The following is a 25,387-nucleotide window of genomic DNA, read 5'->3' on the forward strand; positions in this document are numbered from 1 at the left end:
ACCGGTTGCTATGGAGTAACCAGGGAGAGCAAGACCCCTTCACCTGCAGTAGCAACCTCACAGTGGCAAAAGTTTCAGAGTGAAGTAATTGTAGCAGATTTCTACATACAAAGCAAATGAATCTATCTCTATTTTTAATCTAAAACAAATTACACATCTTAAGGCTTTAGGCTAGACCAATAAACTGTTTCTAAACGCATAGCATCATTTACCTTTTAAGATAAGATATCACATCATCACAATACACAGCACTTTAACGGAAAGAGGTTCCATTCGGCAACATCGGTATTTGCAAAATGCACTTTCCTTGCGACAATCATGATACAGTTGGAAGCAAAAAGCATCATACATAGGTGGCAGTCTTAACTGTTGAGCAAAACTCTAGGAGAAATGTACAGTACTATGCAAAAGTCCCTTAGGCCATTAGTATTTTCACCACCACCAAACACACACAACAAATGGTTTTAAGCCAGTTACAGGAGTGAGATGATGGAGACTCAGGATCTCTGTGTGGAGCACTGGTTGTTGTCAGACTCCTTGTGCATAGAAAATCTAACTTTGATTATTACAATTAATGGGCAAAACGAATGTTGGAAAAGTAAACTGTTATTTCCTACTGACTCACGCTAAAGCAACGTATAGAAATAACTGGCTTAAAAACCATTTTTTGTTTGTTTGTGAAAATACTAAATGGCCCTAAGACTTTGTGCACAGTAACGGGTACTATCTCCAGTTACTGCCTTTTATAGATGGCTTCTTTTTCGGGTTTTTGAGGGCAGACCCAGTGCAATCTCAAAGCACTGATATCATTTTCCGAGAGATTGGCAACTCCAAATTAAAGTTCACCACTCAATCATTTCAATGATTCAGCATTCTCATCATTTTCTCATTCAAATTTTCCTCCTGTTTTTCGCATCAGTTGAAATTGTTCGAGTTCTTATATCTAAAAAACAATTTCCTGCTGCTCCATCAGTTGGGATTCTGTCCTGTTTTCCTCCATGTTTTCTTCTTCTTCTTCTTCTTTCTTTGAGTTCGTTTTGACTTCTTTGCCACTCCAGTTCCTCTACGAGAAGATACATCAAAGTCAGTTTCTAGTATGGTACACAGGGCCTGCTCAGGTTGAACAAGAGTTAACACAGTTACCGATTGAGAAAATCGATTGTGAATGGGAAATTCCATATACTAATGAACATCCACGGGCATTTACTGAACAGAGTTCAACATTTTGACTCTAAAAAAATATTAACCATGTTTCTTCGGGATGGGGCAACATGGAAAAGTCAGATACCCATTTGATCTTTCTTTTAAGTGAAAAATAATGGAATTTGTTTACTTGATTACTTTTAATGATACTTTATGTTCTTTTCTACTACCTTTACTTTATACTACTTTTTTCTAAATACTGTCTGTACTTTAACTTTTTATACCTGAATGTTTACCTACGGTTTAAGTTATTAGTTAGATTTTCCCCCATTGATTTTGGATTCGAGTCACCATTGTATTGAGATGTCTGTAATTGGGTTTTTACTGATCTGCAGGACCTAATGAACTCTACAACCTTTAAAAAATCAATAAAACTTGATTATTTACACAAAATTGGATGCTTGGAGTTGCTCGGATTGACCGATTACATGAGGATGGAAGTTCTATATCTTATTTCTTAACCATGTTTTGACATTTTGATATTATAAAACCAATTCCAAACATGATGTAATGTGTTAGACTGACTACACAAATAATACCTCAAATGACTACATGATTGTAAAAAAAGGTTAAATGAGATAATCTTTTTTTTCAGTCCATGTCAATGGCAAAAAAGTGTCCCAACTTTACCTGATTCCACCTTCGCTTACTGTTGTTTTGTGAGGTTTTTTCCCCCACAGTGTATACTTGAGACTGATATTTCATCGTTTAATGGTTATTATCAAAGATTAACAGGATGGAAGAGATATTGACAACACAGAAAAGCTATAAAATTGTTTCATATTCTGTTTGATCAAAGATTTACCCACATCTTTAAAACGTGTGAGTTTCTTTCAACATTTTATAAAATCCAAAATATTAACCATGTATGATTGGAAAATTAAACCGCATAGCAGGAACCCAATCAATCATTCTGTCAGAGAGAGTAAAGTATGTGACCCTGGCGCACAAAACCAACAAGACATTGTATGGGTCAAAATTATATGCTTTTTCTTTTCTTTATGCCAAAAAATCATTAGGATATTTTTAAAGGGGGTCATATGATGCTGCTCAAAAAGAACATTAATCCTGTGTATTGGTGTAATGAAATGTGTTAATATGCGGTTTTTAGGTTCCAAAACACTGTCTGGGGTCCTACATACGGTCATTATTGTTTTCTCCTCCTAATGCCCCGCCTCCTCTGAAAACACGGCGATTTTTAACACAAGCTCTATCGCTCTGAAAAGCGAGGTGTGCTGGTGCAGTGGCCAAGCTATCCACGCGCGGGGTTGTGATTGGGCTGAATGCATCAAGCGTGTGACGGAAATGTTTAGTGTCTCTTAACATCTTGTGATTCCTGGTCCGAGTTCTCCACCAATCCGGATGCGCGGAGACATAAAACCTAAAACCCATTGTGTAAACTGATATAAACAATGATTTCTACTATCCGTGTTTTCTTTTGGAAGTAGTTGTTGCGTTCCTCAGCGCACAGCATCACAACCAGCTGCGCAGCGTAAGGCGGCTTCTACGAAGGTGCATACCGGTTGTTAAAAAAAAAATTTTTTTGGCGCGATTGGAGCGATGGTGCCAACCCCATGTGATGACCGCCGGGCTGTGACCAAACTGCTCTCGTCCCAGAGGTGACAAGCCGATTTGTTGGCGAATCACCGTGCAACAGTTGATGTCATAGCCTCACTGCCCAGCACGGATCAGCTCAAGGCACGACGAAGCGGATATTATCGCGCTTTTGATAAATGGCCAAACAAAGTAGTTTCTATTTCATTCACCGTGAAACCCACAGCGTCTATACGACATGCGCCGGCGGCAAACAACAATACGACAACAAGAATAAAAAGGTACGCCTTCTTATCTCTTTGCGTGAACATCTGGGCGGCATTATGCAAAATCTTCACTACATACTGATGTAGAGTCATTTCAGGGGGGCGTGGACAAGTGTAAACTTGTTTATAAAGAATATCTCTTTGGATTGACGACTTTAGTCTTTGCAACTCACAGATCTCCTTTAATCACCAAGAGCGTGTAACACTCCAAAGAGAAAGAAAAAACTGAAATCGCATCACTATGACCCCTTTAAGTAAAGATCCATGTTACCAGAAAGATATTTATCAAAACCTTAATTTTTGATTAGTAATTATCGCTGCACCTCTGCTAAGTAGAACCTCTCATTTGAACAACGCGCTTAAAGATCCCTTGTTGCCTTCGCCTCATATTTAGATTATTTGCACCCTCTGAATTCCCGTTTTCAAAGTTTTATCCTGTGGCCTGAGACAAACCATACATCAATGGAGAATTATTTATTCAGCTTTCCAGATGAGGCAAATAAGTATTTTCGATGCTAGATGCTTCAGTCCCTTTTTTTTAATCTACATCACATGCATTAAGATGCATTTAGATCAACACGGTCGCTCTTGAAAGCATCGCTCGGTACCTGTTTTTTAGGCACTGGAGCTGCTCTCGTATCCCATTCTGTGCGCCAGCGGCGCGTGCTTCTTCTTGAACCGGGAGTCAAGGCTTTGCGCCTCATCAGCTCCGACCACGCGTCTTGCCCGTCTGCGTCCAGTCCTTGTGTCCGTCGCTCGCGTCGCTCATGCTGTCGGCGCGGTGTTTGTCCTTCATGTTCTTCCCGCGCCGTTTGCTCACATGCTCCGCCGTTAACGCAACCGGGTGGATCCCCATCTGCAGCGGTCTCCCGTTGAGCCGCATGCATGCTCCCGTTGACCAGCGGAACCATGGTTCGGAGGCACGGCGCCGGTCCGACGCGGGTTTCGGGCTCTCTGCGATTCAGCTCCGCGATTCAGGCTCCTAATTGTGACCTTGGAGCACAAACCATCATAAGTGGCTCAGAATATCATTTAGTAGCAATACAGTGGGTATGGTCAAAATTATACATTTCTCTGTTTATGGCCAAAAATCATTAGGATATTAATAAAAAAAATCATTCCATGAAGATATTTATCAAAACCTATTTTTTAATTACTAATATGCATTGCTAAAGAACTTAATTTGGACAACTTTAAAGGCGATTTTCTGGAATACTTTTTATTATTATTTTATTAGAATTATTATTATTATTATTATTTTGCACCCTCAGATTCCAGATTTTCAAATAGTTGTATCTCGGACAAATATTGTCCTCCTAACAAACCATACATCAATGGAGAGATTATTTATTCAGCTTTCAGATGATGCATAAATCTCAATTTCTAGTTTTGTGGTCCAGCTGTAATCTAATTCGTTTACTTTACTAATCTAACGTTTTAATTACATTTCTATTCGTCTCATAGCAAGGCGGACGAACCTCCGTCATCAAAACACACTTTTGATACGTTTCCCTCTTTGTCGATGGTTTTGAACGCTCTTCCACACCATCAAACGACGCCTGCACAGACACGCTCGCGTCGAGGAGGGAGCGCGGCGCACATGCGCAGAGCGGGTCTTCGAAGAATCAAGTAAATAGAAGCGGCGCGGTGACGTCAGTCCACGCCTCCCACAACACCGAGAGCGTCGCGGACGCGTTGTGGAGTGCGCCACATTGCATGAATTGCCATGAAACTTCGGAGGCATAACTGGGTCGCCGTTTTTCTCGGTGGGGAAACTACGACGAGATTTATCTTTTTTCTCCCCCTCATCAGAAACGCGCAACATTCGGAGAAATCTAGTTGCATATTTTGTACCCCCCGTTTCCAGCAGCATGTCGTCCGCTGCGGCGGTCGCTGCCTCGCGCAGGCAGTCGTGTTACTTGTGCGATCTGCCCCGCATGCCGTGGGCGATGATCTGGGATTTTACGTGTGCCCGAGCCCGTGTGCCGCGGATGCGTCAACTATGAAGGAGCGGACCGGATCGAGTTCGTGATCGAGACCGCGCGGCAGCTGAAACGCGCGCACGGATTCCAGGAGGGCAGATCACCGGGAACGGTTGGCAAACCGGGGAAGGACATGCAGCACATGAACCACACGGAACCGGGCTCGCGTGCTCCGCAGCCGCTTGATCGCTACCCGCTCGCGTCGGACAGACCCCCCAGACTGGGTCCGGAGTACCAGGGGGGGCGACAAGCGAACGGGATCCCGGTGCCGACGTTGGTTTTTCAAAGCCCGACGAGCCTCCGGAGCTGAATCGCCAGAGCCCGAACCCGCGTCGGGCCGGCGCCGTGCCTCCGAACCTGGTTCCCGCTGGTCAACGGGAGCATGCATGCGCTCAACGGGAGATCTCGTGCAGATGGGGGATCCACCCGGTTGCGTTTAACGGCGGAGCATGGGAGCAAACGCGCGGAAAGACATGAAGGACAAAACACCCGCGCGCCGGGACCAGCATGAGCGACGCGAGCGACGGACACAAGGACTGGACGCAGAAGGGCAAGACGGTGCGGGAGCTGATGACGCTGAACAGCCTCGACTCCCGGTTCAAGAAGGAGCACGCGCCGCTGGCGCACAGAATGGGATATGAGAGCAGCTCCACATGCCTTACAAAAACAGGTACCGAGCGATGCTTTCAAGAGGAGTGTTGATCTAAATGCATCTTAGTGCATGCATGTAGACTTTAAAATAAAGTGAAGCATCAGAAAATATATTTTTGCATCATCTGAAAGCTGCATAAATAATCTCTCCATTGATGTATGGTTTGTTAGGAGGACAATATTTGTCTGAGATACAACTATTAGAAAATCTGGAATCTGAGGGAGCAACAAAAAATCTAAATATTGAGAAAATCATCTTTCTAAAGTTGTTCAAATGAAGTTCTTAGCAATGCATATTACTAATCAAAAATTAAGTTTTGATATATTTACAGTAGGAAATTTACAAAATATCTTCATGGAACATGATCTTTACTTAATATCCGAATGATTTTTGGCATAAAAGAAAAAAATTTATATTTTTGACCCATACAATGTATTGTTGTCTATTGCTACAAATATACCTGTGCTACTGATGACTGCTTCTGTGCTGCAGGGACACATTGGCTGTAAATATTATTATATGATGCTTCACTTTTATTTCAAAGACTACATCCGTGCGTCTAAAATGTTATTTTATACATAACTAGTCAACATTTAGAGTTACACTGCCATACAAAAATGACTGTGAAAGCATATTTTATTAGAAGATTGTACTGTTTTTAATGTAAATAGACAACGGTTTTTATTCAGAGGTGTGGTTTAAACTCAATAATTAAAAAATGTACACCTGAATGTTTTTAGAGTTTTGGTCTATTGTAGATTTGAAATGTCTTTAATAACTTTTTTGTTAATTGTATACCTTGTGTTAGTTATTCTGAGGTCACCATGAAAATAGCCTTGATGCTGGCATAGCCTTAAAAACTGAAGAAATAACATTTAGAATAGTTTAAACCATCCGAGCATGCTTTTGAACTTTAGATTTCGTCTCCACATTCTTATTTTTAACTGTTCAATCTTTAAAATAAAACTGTAAAAACATCAAAACATAATTTTAAACTCTAGGTTTTTTGTCTGGAGTTCAATCTTTAAAATAATTTGAGATGTCAAAACATGCTCCAGATTATTCACAGGCGTATTTATACATGCATTCCCCATTAAAACACCAGAGCATGCTTTCAAAGCCCAGTTTTTATGTGCACTCTTTTTTTTTTTTAATTTTTTTTTTTACTGGATTTAATATTTAATTAATTTGAGATGTCAAAGCATGCTTTAAAACTCTGTATTATTTTAATTTACACATGCATTTGTGTTTAAAACATCAGATCATGTTTTCAAACTCTTTCATACTGTGTCACCCGTTTTAAACTAGAATGAATCTTTAGAATAATTTGAGGTGCCAAAACATATGCATTTGTGTTTAAAATCTGTTTAAACCATCCGACCGGCATGTTTTCAAACTCTAGATCATGCATCTTGATTCCGTTTCAAGTTTATTATGTTGTACCTGCATTCTTCAAAGCATGCTTTAAACTCTCTAGATCATGCATTCGTAATGTTTGGAAGCATAACAGATGCACTTCGCTGCCATTTCTTCATCCGGTGCTCAGTGCATGGCACATTTTGTCTGGAGCCAGAAAATAGTGCCAACAGCAGGTCATGCACGAAGCGCTGAACTAGCAAAGGGCTGTTTTGTCAAGTATTGCGTCTCTAAAGCCTGGAATACACTGCATGATTTTTTGCCCCGATTTTCCACTGATTTACAATCTGGAGAAGTTGACACTAGTTTGACACAACTCTGCAGATTTGAGTTGACAGATTCAATGGAAAATCGCGTAGTGTACATATGATGGTCACATACTCCGATTTTTTTTAGGCTTCAGACTTTGTTTTCCATCCAGTCGGAGGAGATCAAACATGTTTGATATTCTCAGCAGATTTTAGAACACACGTTGTTTTCATCTGTCAGTCGTCTCCTAGCAACAAGGCGCATGTTTCTGCGTGAGTTGGTTGTGATGACTTCAAATTGTGCTAGTGTATCATCCTCAGTCGTGTAGTGTATGATGGCTAGTTTTCCTCTGTCACTATTTACAAAGTCAGTGAAGTATATCATGCCCAGTGTTTTTAAAAATCTGTTTCAGATTTTAAGTTGTGTAGTGTATTCCAGCCTTGAAGAATAAGTCCACTTCCAGAATAAAAAATTCACCCCCGTGTCATCCAAGATGTTCATGTCTTTCTTTCTACAGTTGCAAAGAATTTAAGTTTTTTTTGAGGAAAGCATTCCAGGATTTTCCTCCGGATAGTGGGCTTCAGTGGTGCTCAACGGATTGAAGGTTAAAAAATGCACTTTCAGTGCAGCTTCGAAGAGCTCTACACAATCCCAGCAGAGGAATAAGGGTCTTATCTAGCAAAACGATCATCCATTTTCTGAAAAAAAAAAAAATTAATATTAGCCACTTTTTAACAACAGATGCTCGGGTTGTTCCAGCTCTGTGATCCTGTGGAAAGGTCACGTGCGGTTAGTTCTTCGTCTTTGTATTCATTTAAAAACGCCATATTATTTTTTTTTTCTCCAACTTTAAAATCATCCAACATAGTTGTTATGCAGTTTCTGTAAAGTGCATTTGACTCTTTTTGCATGTTTGCTTTGTGAAGACTGGGTCGGTACTTCCGTCTACATTTGACCTTCCCATCATCACCTAATAAAATAAACGCATCGCAGAGCTAATGCTAGCCCAGCATTTGTGGTTCAAAAATGTATATATATTTATTTTTTTCTAAGAAAAGCGAATGATCGCTACATAAGGCCCTTATTCTTCTGCTGAGATTGTGTTTGAAACTACATTTTTGGACCTTGAAATCGCTGGCCACCACCTGAAGTCCACTATATGGAGAAAAATCCTGGAATGTTTTCATCAAAAAAACTTAGTTTCTTTGTGACTGAAGAAAGAAAGACATGAACATCTTAGATGACATGGGTTGCGTCCTCATACCCCCCCCTGAGGAAAAGGCGAGGGGGAATATCATAACAAACCATTATATTGTAATAATACAATGGACATATACTTAAAATAATGTGTGTAAGTAAGTAAAAAATATAAACCGCCAGAGTTATTAAAAAAAAGCCCCCCTCCCTTGCCTCAAAGTGGTTTGGTCCACTGCCTGCTTTCCCCCTTTAATTCTGACATGGCTTTCTAAACATGCGGTTTTGATGTAAACGAGATCTTGCAATATTTTTAATGAACAACAAAGCAGCAGCGCCACATCTAGTGGCTTCAACTTGGATATCCTAAAAAAACATATAATGCAACGACACTTACATCGTCATCGCATCTCGTGGCGCCACTGACAAGGCTGCCTCCTTAATGCACACCTAAAATTCGAATGCAACGTTTTTGCATGCATTCGAATGTGGATTTTTATTTGAAATTCGAACGAATATTTGAAAATTCGAATTTTTTTTTTTTTTGTTTTTTTTGACAGCCCCTATCACCCACTACAGCTAACACGGCGATAAGCCTGTGTGTGAACTGATATTAGGCTAATATACCGATGTGTTGGGTTCTGCTAAATATGATGGCAGATCAGTGGGCTTGCTGCGGTTTAATATCTAACGTTAAATACGAGGCATCCTCAGTCCCAGACGAAACCTAAAAATACTGTGTGGGAAGACGCAAAATAATTTAATAGTTATGAACTGAACTCATATTTAAACACGTCTCCATGCCATGTCACACATAATCTATTCTTACAAGTACAATTTGGCTGTATTATTTGTGTCCCCTTCAGAAACTGCTCTTGATAAATTTTTATGTGTATGTGTCCTCTCCCTACTGTTAGATTACAAATTACGCCCTTGCATGGGGGTGAGCAAATTATCAGGAAGTTTTTACTCTGAAAGTGAACTTATCTTTGAGTGTTTATCTCTCTCTCTCTCTCTCTCTCTCTCCCGGCAGATCGCGGAAGCACTTCGGGGGCATTAAAAGGAAACCCTCTCCCGAGCCGGACGGGGAAAGCAGCGCCGCCAAGCTTAACGGCGAGAATCAGCCGTGGTTGCCGTCTCCGTCCGAGGTGCTCAAGATGCCCTTGGGATTCGCCACCGCTTTCCTCCCTCCACGCATCTCCCCGCATTCGCGCACGTACCACCCAGCCAGAGGCGGCCACCGCCTGGCACAAAACGGCCAGTCGCCGATGGTGGCGCTAATTTTGGCCGCGGACAACGCTGGAACCGGCTCGCCTAAAAGACACCGGACAACCAGGTGCCCTCCACGAGCCGCGGCGACAGCGGAACAGCGGAAGCCTCACAGTCTCCCTCGAGTACATGGACAGAGGCGCGCTGCACGCTAGGGACCGGCGTGAACAACGGGCTGATCAGTTGCCACATCCCAGGCCATGGCACCCGCAGGCCCGGCCATCGCCATCCGCTACACAGCATTCCTGATTCCTCTAGGCCGCCCGGGAAGAGTGCCGGTGTCCTGCGACCCTGTCGCCACGAGCGCCTCGAGGCCACACATTCTACCCGTCCAGTGCCCGCAATCTCCGGTGCCTTCTGGCCCACAAGTCTGTTTCCCGGGTTCCCGCGAGATCAATCAAACATCACAGGTGGCGAACGAGGGACGAGGGTTACTGCCCGAGTGTGGCGCGAAATGCCCGGCCTCGTTGGAAGTCCAAACCGTACCCTGGGCGTTAGCATGTTGCAAGGGCTGCAGGAATGTGATCCACGATTTTTGGTGGTGGACGTAAAGGTTACAAAGGAGCGGGACCCTTGATTAATTTTTTATGTTATTTTTTGTGATTTTGGTTTTTTTTTTTTCTGCGCGCATAATATCCCCAGGTTAAAAAATAAGTACACTTCCATACTGTACGCCGCTCCAACGTTATAATCCGGTGCTTAATCGCCCCAAGTTGAAGGTTCTGTTTATATAATAGTATGTGTTGGGTACTGTGTAGAAGGTTAATTATGGTGCTATATAAATACAAAAAAATCATGCATGTAATATTTAAGTGCACAATAATTGTTATAGATATAAACAATAAATATATATATATATAATATAAGAATATATTCCCTGTTATACATGTAATCTCTTTTTGAAATATATACTGTATGTGTATGTATTTTATATGTACAAAATAAATATACACAGTACACATTACATATATTATTGTAAAATGTCATTTATGTAGGAGACTTAGCGAATAAGTCGCGATTAATCTTTTGACAGCAGTGTTCTTAAAGTGCTCTATTTTCACTCCCTAAGTTTGTATTTATATGTATGGGGAGGGGGGGGCTAAAGTGCATTTTTCGTACTTTTTTTTCAGTGTAGGCAAGTCAACTACGTTTAAATCTCACTAGTGGGGCTATTTTGGGACCTCACTGAATGTACACCAAATTGCGCTTCTTAACATACTTTAATATCATTCGTATAGCTTAAGTGTCACTCCAAGTGGTGACTCAAATAAATTTTTAAATATAAGATAGTATGTTTTTAAAAGTGCATTTCCTTGTCTCCGCAGAAATAGGCACAGTTGCTAACACTTAGCCGCATCATAACTAGGCTAAAGAAATACTTTTTCGTATACTTAAGTAGCACGATTAGTGCAGTGAAAAATAGAGCGCACTTTAAGTATTATATGGACGTGTACTTATTTTTATTTGGTTTTGGGGACCCAGGCCACCAAGCGTATTGCTTACAATTTTTCCACACGTGAAACTATCACCGGACCCTGTACAATACTTGAAGCCTAAGGGACACTGTCCACTGTTGGTAAAAATGGCGCTGTATAAATTTTTTTTTTGATTTTCCCTTTTTTGACGACATTGGGTTTCCTATACTTTTCCGAACCGCCCCCACACCCCTTCAGTGCGTTGTTGAGCGAAAACGCCGCAGCCCAGCCCCTCGCCCTACCCCTCCACGCTACGACAGACCTGCCTGTTGTTTTGTTTCAGTCCATGGTTTTAAACCACAGAATTCTGACTAATACTAATACTCTTTAAGCACATTGTGCGAAGACAACTGAAACGGCTCTTTAGCTGTATTGTATAGCACTTGTTTAAAACTTGCCAAACATCCATTTTTCTTGACTGTGTAATAAAACAATTCTGACGTGTCCTGTGGTTGGCTTATTGTCTGCGCGCTCTGGCTGAATCACTGCAACCGCCCCGGATGATGCATACGACCTCCAATGCGTGCAGAAAGGGAACCTGAACAAAACACAAGCAAGCAGCAGTGCTCGGGGGCGATTTTGTGTCCTGGTGCACATGCTGGGAGAGATTAGCAATCCGCCATCACATACTGGTAACTGCATATCATGAATGCTTGCCAAATCTAAAAGTACGCAGAGCATGCCTTGAAATTTGGACGAAGCAAGGAAAGCTATGAGCAGAGGGAGCGCACGACCGTGTCCTGGCCCTCTGGACCCTATCGCGATTTCTCAGAAAGCCGGCTGTGACTTGTACGGAAGAGAGAGACGAGAACATTGTTGTCAGACTCCATGTGGAGTAACCTGTGCGGCTGCCGTGCTCAAGACGGACTCTCCGCTTCCTATTTTTAACTAATAGTGCTCCGATTCTGTGTGTTGAGGAGCTCGTAAACCCGTGTGGGTGTTTATCACTATTTGTGCCTGTTTTTGTGGATACCAGCCAATAAACATTTACGGCTGCGTTAGGACGCACACATGTCTCCAGGTGGGGACATGGATGAGCGCCCCCACCCCCCCCCCCTCTTTAGAATCCTAAAAGGATAGTTCATGCGGTTGACCGAAATACTGATTTTATGGGTAACTTGTAGTTAACATAAATTAACAACAAAATCCTTCTAAAGCATTTATTAATCGTAGTTTAATTTTAATTTATTTATATACTTTTATGAACTAACCAAGGAAAACAGGTGTCTTTTCAATTAACTGACCTTTAAAAAAAAATCTGCATAAAATATTTTAGTGCTCATTGTGAAACTCAGGTAATGCATTAAGTTATGGAACCTAATGGGAAACACTCGACGCTTGTTGTTTTCTAGATATTGCACTAATCGGATTTTGTTCGATTAAGTAAACACTGAACTGTCAAAATGCAATTAATTATGGTTGCAGGATTGTAATTTACTGAGGCGCGCTGTAGGCATATGCTTAAGAAATGGTGGGGTATCACGTGGTCGCCCTGTGCTGGAATTCCTGAGTCACGCTCGATTCGCCCTCCTCTCTCTCTAACGGTTCACAACAGCCACTTCAAAGGGAATGGTCGATCGGTCCTGCCCACAGGTTCACATGTATTCAATTTAACCCTTTAACCAACGCCCAGGACCTGGAAAACTAGATTGTGTGTTCCAACTTTTGCAGTTTTGAGCCACAGGAAATATTCTGAAAATTTAATGTTTTTTGAGTGCATCTGTGTCCCTGCAGCACAAAAGCAGTCTAAAGTCTCTGGGGTATATTTGTAGCAAATAGCCAAACAATAAATGTATGGGTCAAAATTATATTCATTTCTCTTTTAGTGCCAAAAATCATTAGATTATTAAGGAAAGATCATGTTCCTTGAAGATATTTAGTAAATTTCCTACCGTAAATATATCAAAACTTAATTTTTGATTAGTAATATGCATTGCTAGAACTCATTTGAACAACTTTAAAGATGATTTTCTCCATATTTCGATTTTTTGCACCCTCAGATTCCAGATTTTCAAATAGTTGTATCTCAGACAAATATTGTCCTCCTAACAAACCAACACATCAATGCAGAGAGTATTATCAGCTTTCAGATGATGCATAAATCTCAATTTCAAAAAAAATTGACACTTTAAGACTGGTTTTGTGGTCCTGGGTCACATAATTTGTTTTTAGCCAATTAAAATGCATTGACAAGCATGCATTGCAAAACTACGTCACCTTAACACTCTGGGAACAAGCAAGGTTTTTGTATCCAAATCAAAAAAGCAAACATTGATCATAAGGATTCAGATGGTATGAGCTGCGGTCGCCTGGAGGATTCCAGCCATGCCAACACGTTTTTTTTTCAGCATTCGTCGAAAACTCAACACCCCCGAGGGGGGGAAAAGACTATCGTCAGAGATGAATCGCTCAACTCCAGGTTACACTACAGCTCTTTCTGTCTTTTGTTTGCGCAGCTGGTTAGCGTCACATGGATGTTTTCAGCCGTCACACAAATTTCACAATTTACCTTTGAGATTTTTGTTGTCATGTTTTACTCAAAAGCATACATGCATCCAAAAATCCATGCAATGCAAGTGTGGCGAATTCGCTGGCGACTGTAAGCCAAGTTGTTTACAAGCTTGTTAGACACTAATTGAACCAATGAGCATTATGACATGTTTTTGCATTGACATAAAAGGTAACACTAAGCCACTTGAAATTCAGGTTAGGACAGGTGCATGGGTGCATTTTCAAAACAAAAGTACTTTGGATTTAGGTTGTAGATGGATTTAAACGTAGTGGTCTATGCAAAATAGCATTTTTTCACCTAAGTATAATTGATTTGATGATATAATAATCATTTACAAACTTTGCAAAGCTTGTTGTTCAGAACTACTCAAAACCTCACAACAGAGACTTTTTGAGTTTGGAGTGCGTTCACATCGCTATCAGCAGTCACTTGTTTAGGGTTGGGTTGGTTTGTTTGGTTAGAATAAGATGCTTGATTCCAGATTAACAAGGAAGAACAGAATCTCAGGGATACACGCGAGGAAGTCAGTCCTTTGGAAGTAAAAACCCTTTGAGAAATTGATTTTAACAATATACTCTTTATTGGGTGATGCCTTTAAAGAAGCATCTTGGTTCTCCAACGAACCTTTCATGCAACAGTTCATAAAAGAGCCAAATAAATAGCTTTTTAATAATCAGAAGCTCTTTTTTCCAACTTTTTTGTGGCAATGCAAAGGTTTAAGGTTCTTCATGGAACCATGTGATGCCAATAAGAGAAGCTTCTATGTTTTTACCAAGCGTAACATTATAAACCTTTTAAGAAAGACCTTCTTGTTATTTAACTAAAATATTTAGTTTGTATACGCTACAACTATGACAAAGCTATTTATGGTCCCCAGCTAAAAATAAAAAAAATGGTTCTCAGAACATCCAGTTTTGTCAAAATGTTTTTAAAAAGTTTTTTTTTTCTCTGTTATTTATTTTACAAAACGTTTTGACCCTGTTCTCTTTAACATTTTTTGAACAAGTTGTACGTCTAAAAAAAACTTTAAAAAACAGATAACACTTTTTGCGTTGCCCTTGTTACACATTGCATGTACTTACTATTATAACAACAATAACTGATGTATAAATACCATGCAAGTAACCCTAAACAAACCCTCATACCTTAACCAGAACCATATAGTAAGTACATGTAGTAATTAATATTACTCGAGACTCAGTGTTTATTTATAATTACACTGTAACAAGGACAGCTTACAATAAAGTGTAACCAAAACACTCCAACTAAAATGTTTCAGGAAAAAAGGTTCCAAGAACAATTTAAGAATGTTACTAAAAAATGTTTCCTTGTTCATATGACGTTAATAAAAAACATTACGGGAACACACATTTTGAAACAAAGTAGTAACGTTTAAAAAAAAATAAGTAATGAGCGTCCAACTAAAAACGTGTCAGAAAAATGTTCCTTGAGCAATGTATAAATGTTTCGAGAATGTTATTTAAAACATTTTTTCTTGTTGTATGTGAACGTTCTTTTTTTATTTTTATTTTTATTTAGCAATCATTAAGGAAACATTATGTTTCTGGACATTTTCAAATAAGTAGTAATGTTTTAAAAAAACATTAATTTAGACAAAACTTCCATAAACAATGTATGAATACCATTGAACCATCCAAGACCAAGATTAAATTACCTTCTATTTACGTTAAAGAAAGAAACTTGTCAGAAACATTTCTTGCTGCGTTGTGATTTCGATCTAAATCATGGTTAGTGCATCGTGTAAATCAACAGTCCTTTCCCTTATAAAAGTCAAAACACCTTTGTTTTGTTTTAATGACTTCCCGTTACTTATTTGCATAAATGTTGTAATTCAACACTAAACTGGTTGGTCTAGTTGCACATGGTATTAGAAATCTATGTACTAAAGATTTTGTATGTAATCCTTCAACAAGAGAAAGACTTCCGAAATTGAAGCCGGCCGTTCACATAAAGTCTGCAGAGTGAACACGGTCTGATGTGATGCCACGTCAGCAGTTTGGGCATTTGGCCTGAGGGTTTGTGGTGTGTTAGCTACGAACACACACACATGCACAGGAGGGAAACGCAAAAAAGCCAAACACCCTGCATCACATTCCTGGGCCCCTGGCCTGACAAAAACAAAAAAAAAAAAAAAACAGAAAGCGGAGAATGCATGGGGAGCGAACGAGGCGGATATTTCCAGGCAGTTGACCTCCTCAACAAGTAGACAGAATAACAAGGCGATCATTTCCTCGGCCATTCAATCACAGCACACTGCAACCCAAGAAAGGAAATCCGTGTTCCCGCGTGACTGCAGGCCTTTATCTGGAAGGAAAGCTTTTTATGTCGCACCAAATATAGCGCTCACAAACCCCCCCCCCACCCGTCTGAACTGGGGGACGTGTCACGAAAGGGCGCATTCGTCGCCTGGTTACCTGCAGGGAGAGCAAGAACAGAGGTTTGTCGTGGACTTGCCACGTCATTCTGTGAGCAACACCACATGTCCACCGACCCCTACTGCTGCTGAGTATGAATGGTGGGGGGGGGATGGACGGGCGACAAACAGAAATCGAGTCACTAAATCCAGTGATGAAACAATTACTGCATTATAGAAGCAAAGTCAGTCTGGCCTTAATATTCATAAAAATTAGTATTTTTAACTCTTGTTGTGCCCTTATGGACATTTTTGGTCCCCTTTCATTTTTTTATTTTTTTATTTCATTTTGGTCTGTGTTAATGCCAACTGCATAAATTTTGGCTTTATATTGGAACTTTAATATTTCACCCTCATTTCCTTTAATAAATCTATTATAAAACAGATAGTTCCGGTCCTTGATTCTGATTGGCTGAGCCACGTTTGAAGCTGTTGTTAATTACTCTACAAAGTAACAAACCCCTTTGTTTACTTCTGTGTGTTGCTTGGCAACCACTTTGTTGCAACCACAACTGTTTCTTAAGGAACTACATTGTTTGGTGGAAGAATACTTTTTTTATTTAAATTTTGTGAAACCATTGCTGCGAATATGGATAACCGTTTTATAAAAGCAATAAGGCCTGTGAAGCAGTGGTTTACAGTGAATTTATAACCTCTAAAGGGTTTTTTTGTCACGCCTCGCTTCGTGTCGTGCCTAACAACGCCCCTTAGCTGTTATAAATTCACATGTAAAACAAAGCTTCTTTGGGCTTATTGTTTTTATTTTACACTACAACAATAGTTTTTGAATATACATTTGTGTGTTCACCATGTTTTGTAAAGCATATATTGTGTATAAAAAAATTGCTCATACATCATTTTCATAAACGTAAACCTCTCTAATACTTTTTGTTTTGTTTGGTTAAAAAAATTTTGTACAACTTTATTAACTGCATCAGTAATCTGTCCAGAGTCTTCTTTAAAAATTATAACCAAGTTCTGTACTCCCAAAACTTAAAAGTTTTCATGACAGTTTTTTGAACCTGTACCATTTTGTCCTCTATGAACCATTTTGTAACTTTTTTTTTATGTGATGCACAAGAGTTAATGTTCTACACTTACTGTAGACTTTTACTGTTGTTTTATATTTCCCAGTTACACAAAATACATTCTAATAAGGTTTTTGATCAATTTTCCTGATAAGTTATTGAAGGTTAGTTTTGAATGTTCTTAATTAAGTTTTCTAAAAAGTTTTTCTTTTCTAAAAAAAACACTAAGGGGATTATTCCATATTTTTCCATTTTTCAAACCATTATGGGAAGTTACTTTTCAATGGTTCTTCAAAGTTTTGGAACCAAGTAGTAACGTTTAGAAAACAGACAACGTCCAACTAAAATGTTTCACTTAACAAGTTACAATAAAATTTTTGAGAACACTATTGAAGACCATATAATATTAGTAGTTTAAGTTTGTTTGATGTTATATGCCTAACACTTAATATATGTCTTACCTTAAACTTTACTACTTACTTTACTGTCCTTAAACAGTATTTCCAGTATAACTTCAAGCTAACCAAAAAAAATACATTCTCATAATGTTTTGACAATGATTCCTGATCATTTATGGAAAAGTAAAAGTTATGATGAGTGGGTACCTTTCTTCAAAGTTAACGTTCCATTTTTACAAAAACTTTTTGGGAACGTTACTTTTACATGTTTTCTCAATGTTTTGATACAAGTAGCAATGTTTAGGAAACATTTGAAAACGCTGAACTAAAATGTTTAAAAAAAAAACGTTTAGTGAATGATGACAATATTATTGAAGACCATCATATAATATTAAGTATTTTACAATTTTTTTTGATGTTACAATGCCTATGCTGAAATATTTTGATTTTTGTACTGAAAACTGTTCGGGACTTTGCCGTTATTTAATTTATCATGGTCGTTTTAATAATCATTCCCTTACAATTATGGAACAAAATATTTCTTGAATGTTCTCAGAACAACGTTAGCCACAAACATTAACGGCATGTTACTTCTTTTTTTTTTTTTGTTTTTTTCAGAACATTATGGTAATGTTACTTTTGAATGTTTCATTTGAATGAATTTCGAATGAATCAATTTAGGAAAACATCAGGACAAACGCTCAAACTGAAACGAACGTTACGTTTAAACGCTTACTTTCGACTGGGCTCTATGGCTGTTTTGAAAATATAACGTTCACATCGGATGGTTGTTTATTGCGAATGTAAAGCAGGAAACATTAAGAACACTTTTTTTCATTTCATGAACATTATGGGAACGTTAATTTTTGAATGTTCTCAATTAAATGTTCGGAAAAAAGTAACGTTTAAAATAACGACCAACTAAAATGTTTTCCCGAAAAACAAACAAACAACGTTGAATTGAAACAATGAATACCTATACATAACGTTCACCGTTCCATAACAAATTCATGCAATACAAGTCCTTACCGATTGGAAAAATCGCTGAAAAATGTTTTCGTTTTAAAAGAACAAAACCGGCTACATATTAATTACACCCACTGAACGTTATGAAATGCAAACATCAACATCGGAGTTTTTGGTTCATACAAAACTATTGTTTCTTAGTTTAGAAAATGTATAGATTTTAAAAAATATGGTGTGACATAGAGACCAGCTAGTGTTTTTTGTGAAAGCCCAGTCCTGCAAACCCTCAGAGATGGACTGAATTAATGAAAGGTATGGAAGTATGTGGGTTACTGAGCGTTTTTTGGTGGTGTATTTTTAGGCTTGAATTGAGAATAAACCAATTCAACTCCCAAGGATGAGCGAAACATGAAAAGGGGCCTTCCAATAATTCTAGCAGGATAATTAATCAAAGCTTCGGCTTCTCAGCTATGCCTTAATGTAGTTTTCGTCTCTACCATGTTGGCTGTTTTCGCCTTTCAGAACCAAACTTTTTTTTTACGCCCAAGTTCAGAGAGGGATCGTGGGAAAATCTTTCCATGGTTGATTTTGGCCTGGCATCTTTCATCAAGGAAAAAATCCTTACTCTTAATTCTTCGGCAGTGAAATGACAGTGGGTCCTCTGAGCGCTTGCGTCTATAAAGAGGCCCGTTTCACATCAGGATGGGGACTGAAATATTATCCCAGGAGCGTTTTCAGTCCGGCCCCGCATTCTCCGGAGTCGTGTGGCAACTTTGAACACGGGGTCCATTACAGGAAGCCAGAGCTCACAGATTTGACCCTTTAAAGTTTGATCTCATCATATCCTTCCTTTTTGGTTAAGCTGCCTTTCAAGGAGACCGCCGTTGTTTTGGTTGCCGATGAATTGGGCTTCTGGTACAACGATTTAGCGGGTTGTTGTCGCTGTCTCAGATTGTGTTAAACGAAAGCGTTGCAGGGAACATAGCCAGGCGACAATTTAGGTTATAAAAACTGTGTGTGACAGTTGTTTTTTAAATGTTACTGAAAAAGTAAGTTTTTATTGTTGATTATAATGTTCTTTTAAAAGTTACAAAAACTCTACACTTAATAACTAACTAACTTTTAAACCTTTTCCCTTCAAATTTGGTATTTGAAAATTTAGTAACTCCCTTTGCCTTCTTAGCCGCGATTAGAATGCTAGTTAAAACTCAAAACTTTTTCTTTACAACATATACTGACGTTTACGATATATTATTATCTATATGACGTTATTTTAACTTTTATTTTTATGTTCAAAGAATTCCGTTTTAGCTCATGGAAGCTTACTAACGTTACTATTTAACACGTTACTAAAACATTTCGTAATATTCTCCGGGAATATTCCCATTTTCCGATTGTACTTAGCCTGTTTATTTTATATAAGTCACAAACATATCTTACCACATGCTCACTAACTTTGTCACCCGAAATAAATCTTATTTGAAAGTTTATTTTTAAAATTACTAAAATATTCAAATGTCCAGTTTTTCTTCTTGTTTGTGACTATAACGTTTCTTTAAAGGTTGCAAACAATGTTACTTATAATGTTCTATAGCTTTTAGACCCAAAATATAACGTTTAATTTTTCATATTCTAAAAAAACGTTAAAATGTTGTGACATATTATAACATAATTAAACAAATTCTGAAACATATCTTACAATTGTTGTATTAACTTTATATGCAACCTCCATTTTTTTTTTTTTTTTCTTTCAATCTTAACGGAACACGTTTTCCTCGTCAATATTATGAGAACATATATTAAATATTAATGCCATAAACATTACGTTAAGAACGTTTTTTTGTTTCCTAACATTTATATAAAAATATGTTAGTGAAAGTTATGAGAAATGTTCCCTGTTAGCGGGATCCCCCCATCATGGGCCAAAGTCATGAAAGAAGAAGGAGCGGAAAGAAAAGAGGGAGTAAGAGTTTGCTTCTGACCACTCATTTGTTAAGGGTGTTAGCAGGCCTTTCCGAAAGGCTCTGTTTGACAAGAGTTGCACAACACAGAGCTTTGCACTTTGGGCTGGCCTGTGGGAACGCTCCTGAGGCGGGTGTGTGGTGTGTGTGTAGAGCACGGGTAATCTGTCGGGCCTTGGCAAGGTCGATATCGCGAAAACTCCCATTGTCAGCCGTCAATCGTCTGTGTGTGTTTCATTGCGTTTGTTTTTTGATTTTTTCTTAGTTTTTGGTCTGCAAACCGTTGCTAAGTGCAAGCCCGGGTTCGGCCAAGCGCCCCACTGTTTTTTTGGTGCTTAATAGTACATTGTTTCAAGTACAATAGTTTTTTGAGAGTTTCAGGCTGGAACTAAGAGACCGAAAACTCGAATAAGAAACAACACATTTTTGAGAATACTGAGAATTACTCAACCATCTGAATTGCAAACTAATAATCCTATAATGTCAAAGTGTAATTGTTTAAAATCCTCCTAAATTATGATTTATTTTCTTTAGATTATATAATTTCAATAATATAAATATCTATAAACCATGAGACAAACAAAAACAAGAAATAGAAAAATTGTTCATAATATCTGAATAAATAAGTGCTGGGCAACGATTTATAATCGCATTTTCCCAAATCAATAAACATTTTTGTTTACGTAATACATGTGTGTGTGGCAGTGTATATTATATTATGTATATATACATTCACACACATGCAATTTATATAGTTCAGAAAAAAATGTGTTGTGTTTCTATATATTAAATATATTTATATATAATAAAAATTAGATGAATATAAATATATACATTTAAATATTTTCAAATAGATCAATACTGGATTTGTTTGTCTTTATATTTACATAAGGAAAATATACACAGTACACACACATATATACACAAAAAACTTTTGAATGTGATTAATTGATTAATCATTGCCCAGCTAAATATATAAACACATAAAAAAAACAAAGAAAAACAAGAAAAAATAAAAATTATATTTTTATAATAATACATAATTTTGTTTAAACCACATCCAAAAACAAGAGATTATATTGTGCATGTCATCAAATAAAATAAATATAATATTACTTGACAAAAACAATAAGAAAAATAGGAAAACTGTTTTTCACAATATATAAGAAAATACATAAAAAACAGAAAACAATAATTTCAGAAAATCTAATATATATATAAGATATATATATATATATATATATACCTATAATAAAAATATAATTATATATAGATATAATAAATATTTTATATAATATTTATTTTTCATATTTATATAAAAAAAAATATATTTATATATATATATATATATATAATATAATATATTACATCTATAATATATAAAAACAGAAGAACAAAACATTTGATGAAAAACAAAAAAACATAAGAAAAGTGATTGTTCATAAAATATAGATGTTTTCAATCAGATCCAAATATATCTTCATTCATCACCAAACTCAAAATGTTATGATATGAACCAGGATGATAAAGCACATGGTAGTCAGTTACCAGTGAGGCATGGACTGGCTCCGCACACCCTCTCGCGAACCCTCATTGGCGGCACTTATCTCGCAGTCACTTGGCCTTTGGCCCCTGCAGATCTGTGGGTAAGAAAATAAAAGCACAAGCACACCCATCAATCATCTGGAGAACAGCGTCACTGATCACACTGACCACTGCTCAACAAAGATGTGCTTCAGGCCATGTGAGTGTAGACTGTCAGGGGAACACAAAGTCCACTGTGTGTGGTTTGTGTGTGGTGTGTGTGTGTGTGTGTGTGTGTGGGTGGGTGTGGGTGGGTGTGTTTAGGGGGACAAGAGTAAAAAACAACTGGATTACGTATAGATAATAGCCAGAAGCTATGTTTATTGAATTGGTTAGTGTATATAACCTCTGTGCTTGGTCATATCAAATCACCATGTGAGAAATCTTAAACCCTATCAAAACTGAAACACATCAGTGCAGTGACAATTACAGAGGGTTTTGAGCCCCAATGATTAAGGTCTAAACAAAGTTGAATTCCCTCTGTATTGAACTATACTGGTTATATAATACATAAGGCATATTTTTCAGTGACATGAAAACAAATGTTTCAATGACCACAAATGTGCTACAACTGTAACGTTCACTACCAAAGGTTCGAAGCTTGTTTCTGCAGTGGCATAACAAAAATAAAGTTAATTGCAACTTTTTTATCGCACAAATGTGAGTTTTTTTTTTTTCCTGCAAGACTGAATGGATCGCCTCACAATTCAGACTTTTCTTCCTCATCAATTCTGTGACAAGAAAAGTCATAATTGTAAGACAAAGGTCTGAATTGCAAGATTTAAATCGCAAAATTTTGAGACAAACTCAGAACTGAGATTATACAACTCAAAATTTGCGAGATAAATTCAAAATTGAGGAATAATCTAACCAACCTGGTCTCCATGGGAAATACCTGATATACAACCTAAAATGTGTGAGTATATAACCTAGAATTGTGATGTAAACAGAATTTGCAAGATACAAATTCAGAAATTAGCGATGTACAACAAAATTGTGAGATAACCTCAGAATTGACGAGAATACAAACTCAAAAAATGTGAGATATAACCTAGAATTGTGATGTAAACAGAATTGCGAGATAAACTCTTAAAATTGACAATAGCAAACAAAACTGTGAGAACGAAAGTCAGAATTGTGGAGATACATCAAATTACAATATATATAATGTATGAATTGCAAAAAATAAAACTCACGATTATGAGATATAAACTCGAAATTGCTGAGTATAAAGTCTGAAGGTGCGACAAATAAACTCAAATTTCAAGATATAACTTCAGTTTGTTTTGATATTAACTAAAAAGTGCGAAAATATAAAGTCCGATTTGACTGTTAACACTGTTAACCATGGATTTCAATTTTACAAAGTAATCTTTGTTTTTATGTGTTGAAAACTGGTGTCCTTTATTTGCCAAAAAAAGACATCCAAGTGGCAATGAGAAAAAACCGCTGCTGCACGTCTCACGTCAAAGTACACACACAGCGACGAGTCGACCGTGAAGAGCACTGCAGCGCCTCTGTTAGCGTGTAGATGAGTCCTGAATAATGATTGAGCCGTGGTTTTAGCTGTGTCCCATTAACCTTCCCATCCATATGAGATCAAGCTGATGGAGATCAGCTGTTTGCGCGGCATGTTGGCACCATCAGTTGAGCCGACATGAGAGCGTTTTCCCACAGATGTTAAAATATTGTATAAAGAGGATTTCACAGACCCTTCTGGGCAAATCGAGACAGCTGGGCGACCTCAAAGGGAGGATACACGATCACAGCCGAGTGAAGAAAAGTGCACTACAAAAATTCAATGCAGAAAGGCTGTTTGCAGCTCTATGTGGCAAAAGAGTGAAATAAACGAAGGCCTTCTGAGGTTGAAACCGCTCAGAGGGTATATATACACACACCTTTTTTAAAGACCTTAAGCCTCTCATAAGGAACTTCTGACCTGAAGACTGTCTTGGAAACCTTGTGAATCCAACCAAAAGTGGACTGTCTTTGGCTTTTTTTTTTCCCAGAGCTTGACCACGCCTTCGTCCTTGTTCCCGGTCCTGTTTATGAACCTGATTTTCCCTCGCAAACCTTCTGTTATCTTTTGCCTGGTCCCGCCGAGTGCTGGCGGAGAGACAGAAATAAGATGGTCAATAAGGTAATCATAAAGCAGAGCGCAACATGAACAGAATCTATAAAGAAGCAAACGAATACAAACTCACACTCACAGAGTTTGTTTGTTTTTGAAAGCAGGTGCTTCTTTTCTTTTCCATTTTTTTCTGTTTAATTTTGACATATATTTTCTGTAACTATTTTATATTTATGAAAAAAGAAGCATTTCCTTGTTTTTCTTATTTTTTAAACTACATTCATATATTTTGTATTTTAATGAAAAAGACAAATTTTTAAAAGTTTTCCCCTTTGCCAATCTTAGGAAAAACAAGTCAGAAATGCCAAGATATAAACTCTTATAGGCTACATACACTTACATATTCCTTTCTTGTCAATTCTGACTTTATAATCTCGCAATTCTTTTTTTTCTCAGAATTCCCAATTTATAAACTTTATAGTTTTATCACAGTTGGCAAAAAACAAAAAACTCGATCACTGGAATTTGCAATCATTTAAAGCTACTTATAATAACTGAATAAAGAATGTGCGATTAGAGTGTTGTTTTTTTTTTATGCAATTTATGAAAGTTGCTATAAACCACTATTTCTACTCATAATTTGTAGCAGTACTTTTTGTGTTTTAGCTGGTTTTACTGTAAATGAAAAAAAGGCAGTAATTTCAAGAAATTGACCACCAATACAGACACTTAAACTTACTGTGCTACTCATACAACTCTTAAATACAATATTCTCGAACATGTTTTGAATGCACAATAATTTAATAGTTGATTCAGGATTATCCAGGATATTGTTGGTGTTCCCAGTCATCTCAATAGTAAAATTGTCCAGGTTTTACTTGAATTCACCCTACAGTATGGACCCTTTTTTCACATTTCCAGGTTTTACACATGGAATTAAAACTACATGCTGGGGTAAAAATTCATGGCAAATATAATTTAAAACAGGCAAAAGTCAGCAGAAATCTAATGTTAAGAAACACACCTGAGATGCACAGCACTTCTATTCTATATTCTTACAGAGTATACAGTAAGATTATTCTGCAACATAAACAACCTGTGTTTTTGCATCGTGTGCCTAAAGACCCAACTTAATTTTAGTTCTGTTTGTTTGACTTATGACATGTCCCCAAG

General features: G+C 37.9%; 1 pseudogene; it reads left to right on the plus strand.

The window, feature by feature from the left end:
• Positions 1-4,861: 4,861 nt before the first annotated feature.
• LOC109058615 lies at positions 4,862-10,362 on the plus strand (annotated as a pseudogene).
• Positions 10,363-25,387: the final 15,025 nt, after the last annotated feature.

This window comes from Cyprinus carpio, chromosome A11, assembly GCF_018340385.1.
Source record: "Cyprinus carpio isolate SPL01 chromosome A11, ASM1834038v1, whole genome shotgun sequence".
In the NCBI taxonomy this organism is placed as follows: domain Eukaryota; kingdom Metazoa; phylum Chordata; class Actinopteri; order Cypriniformes; family Cyprinidae; genus Cyprinus; species Cyprinus carpio.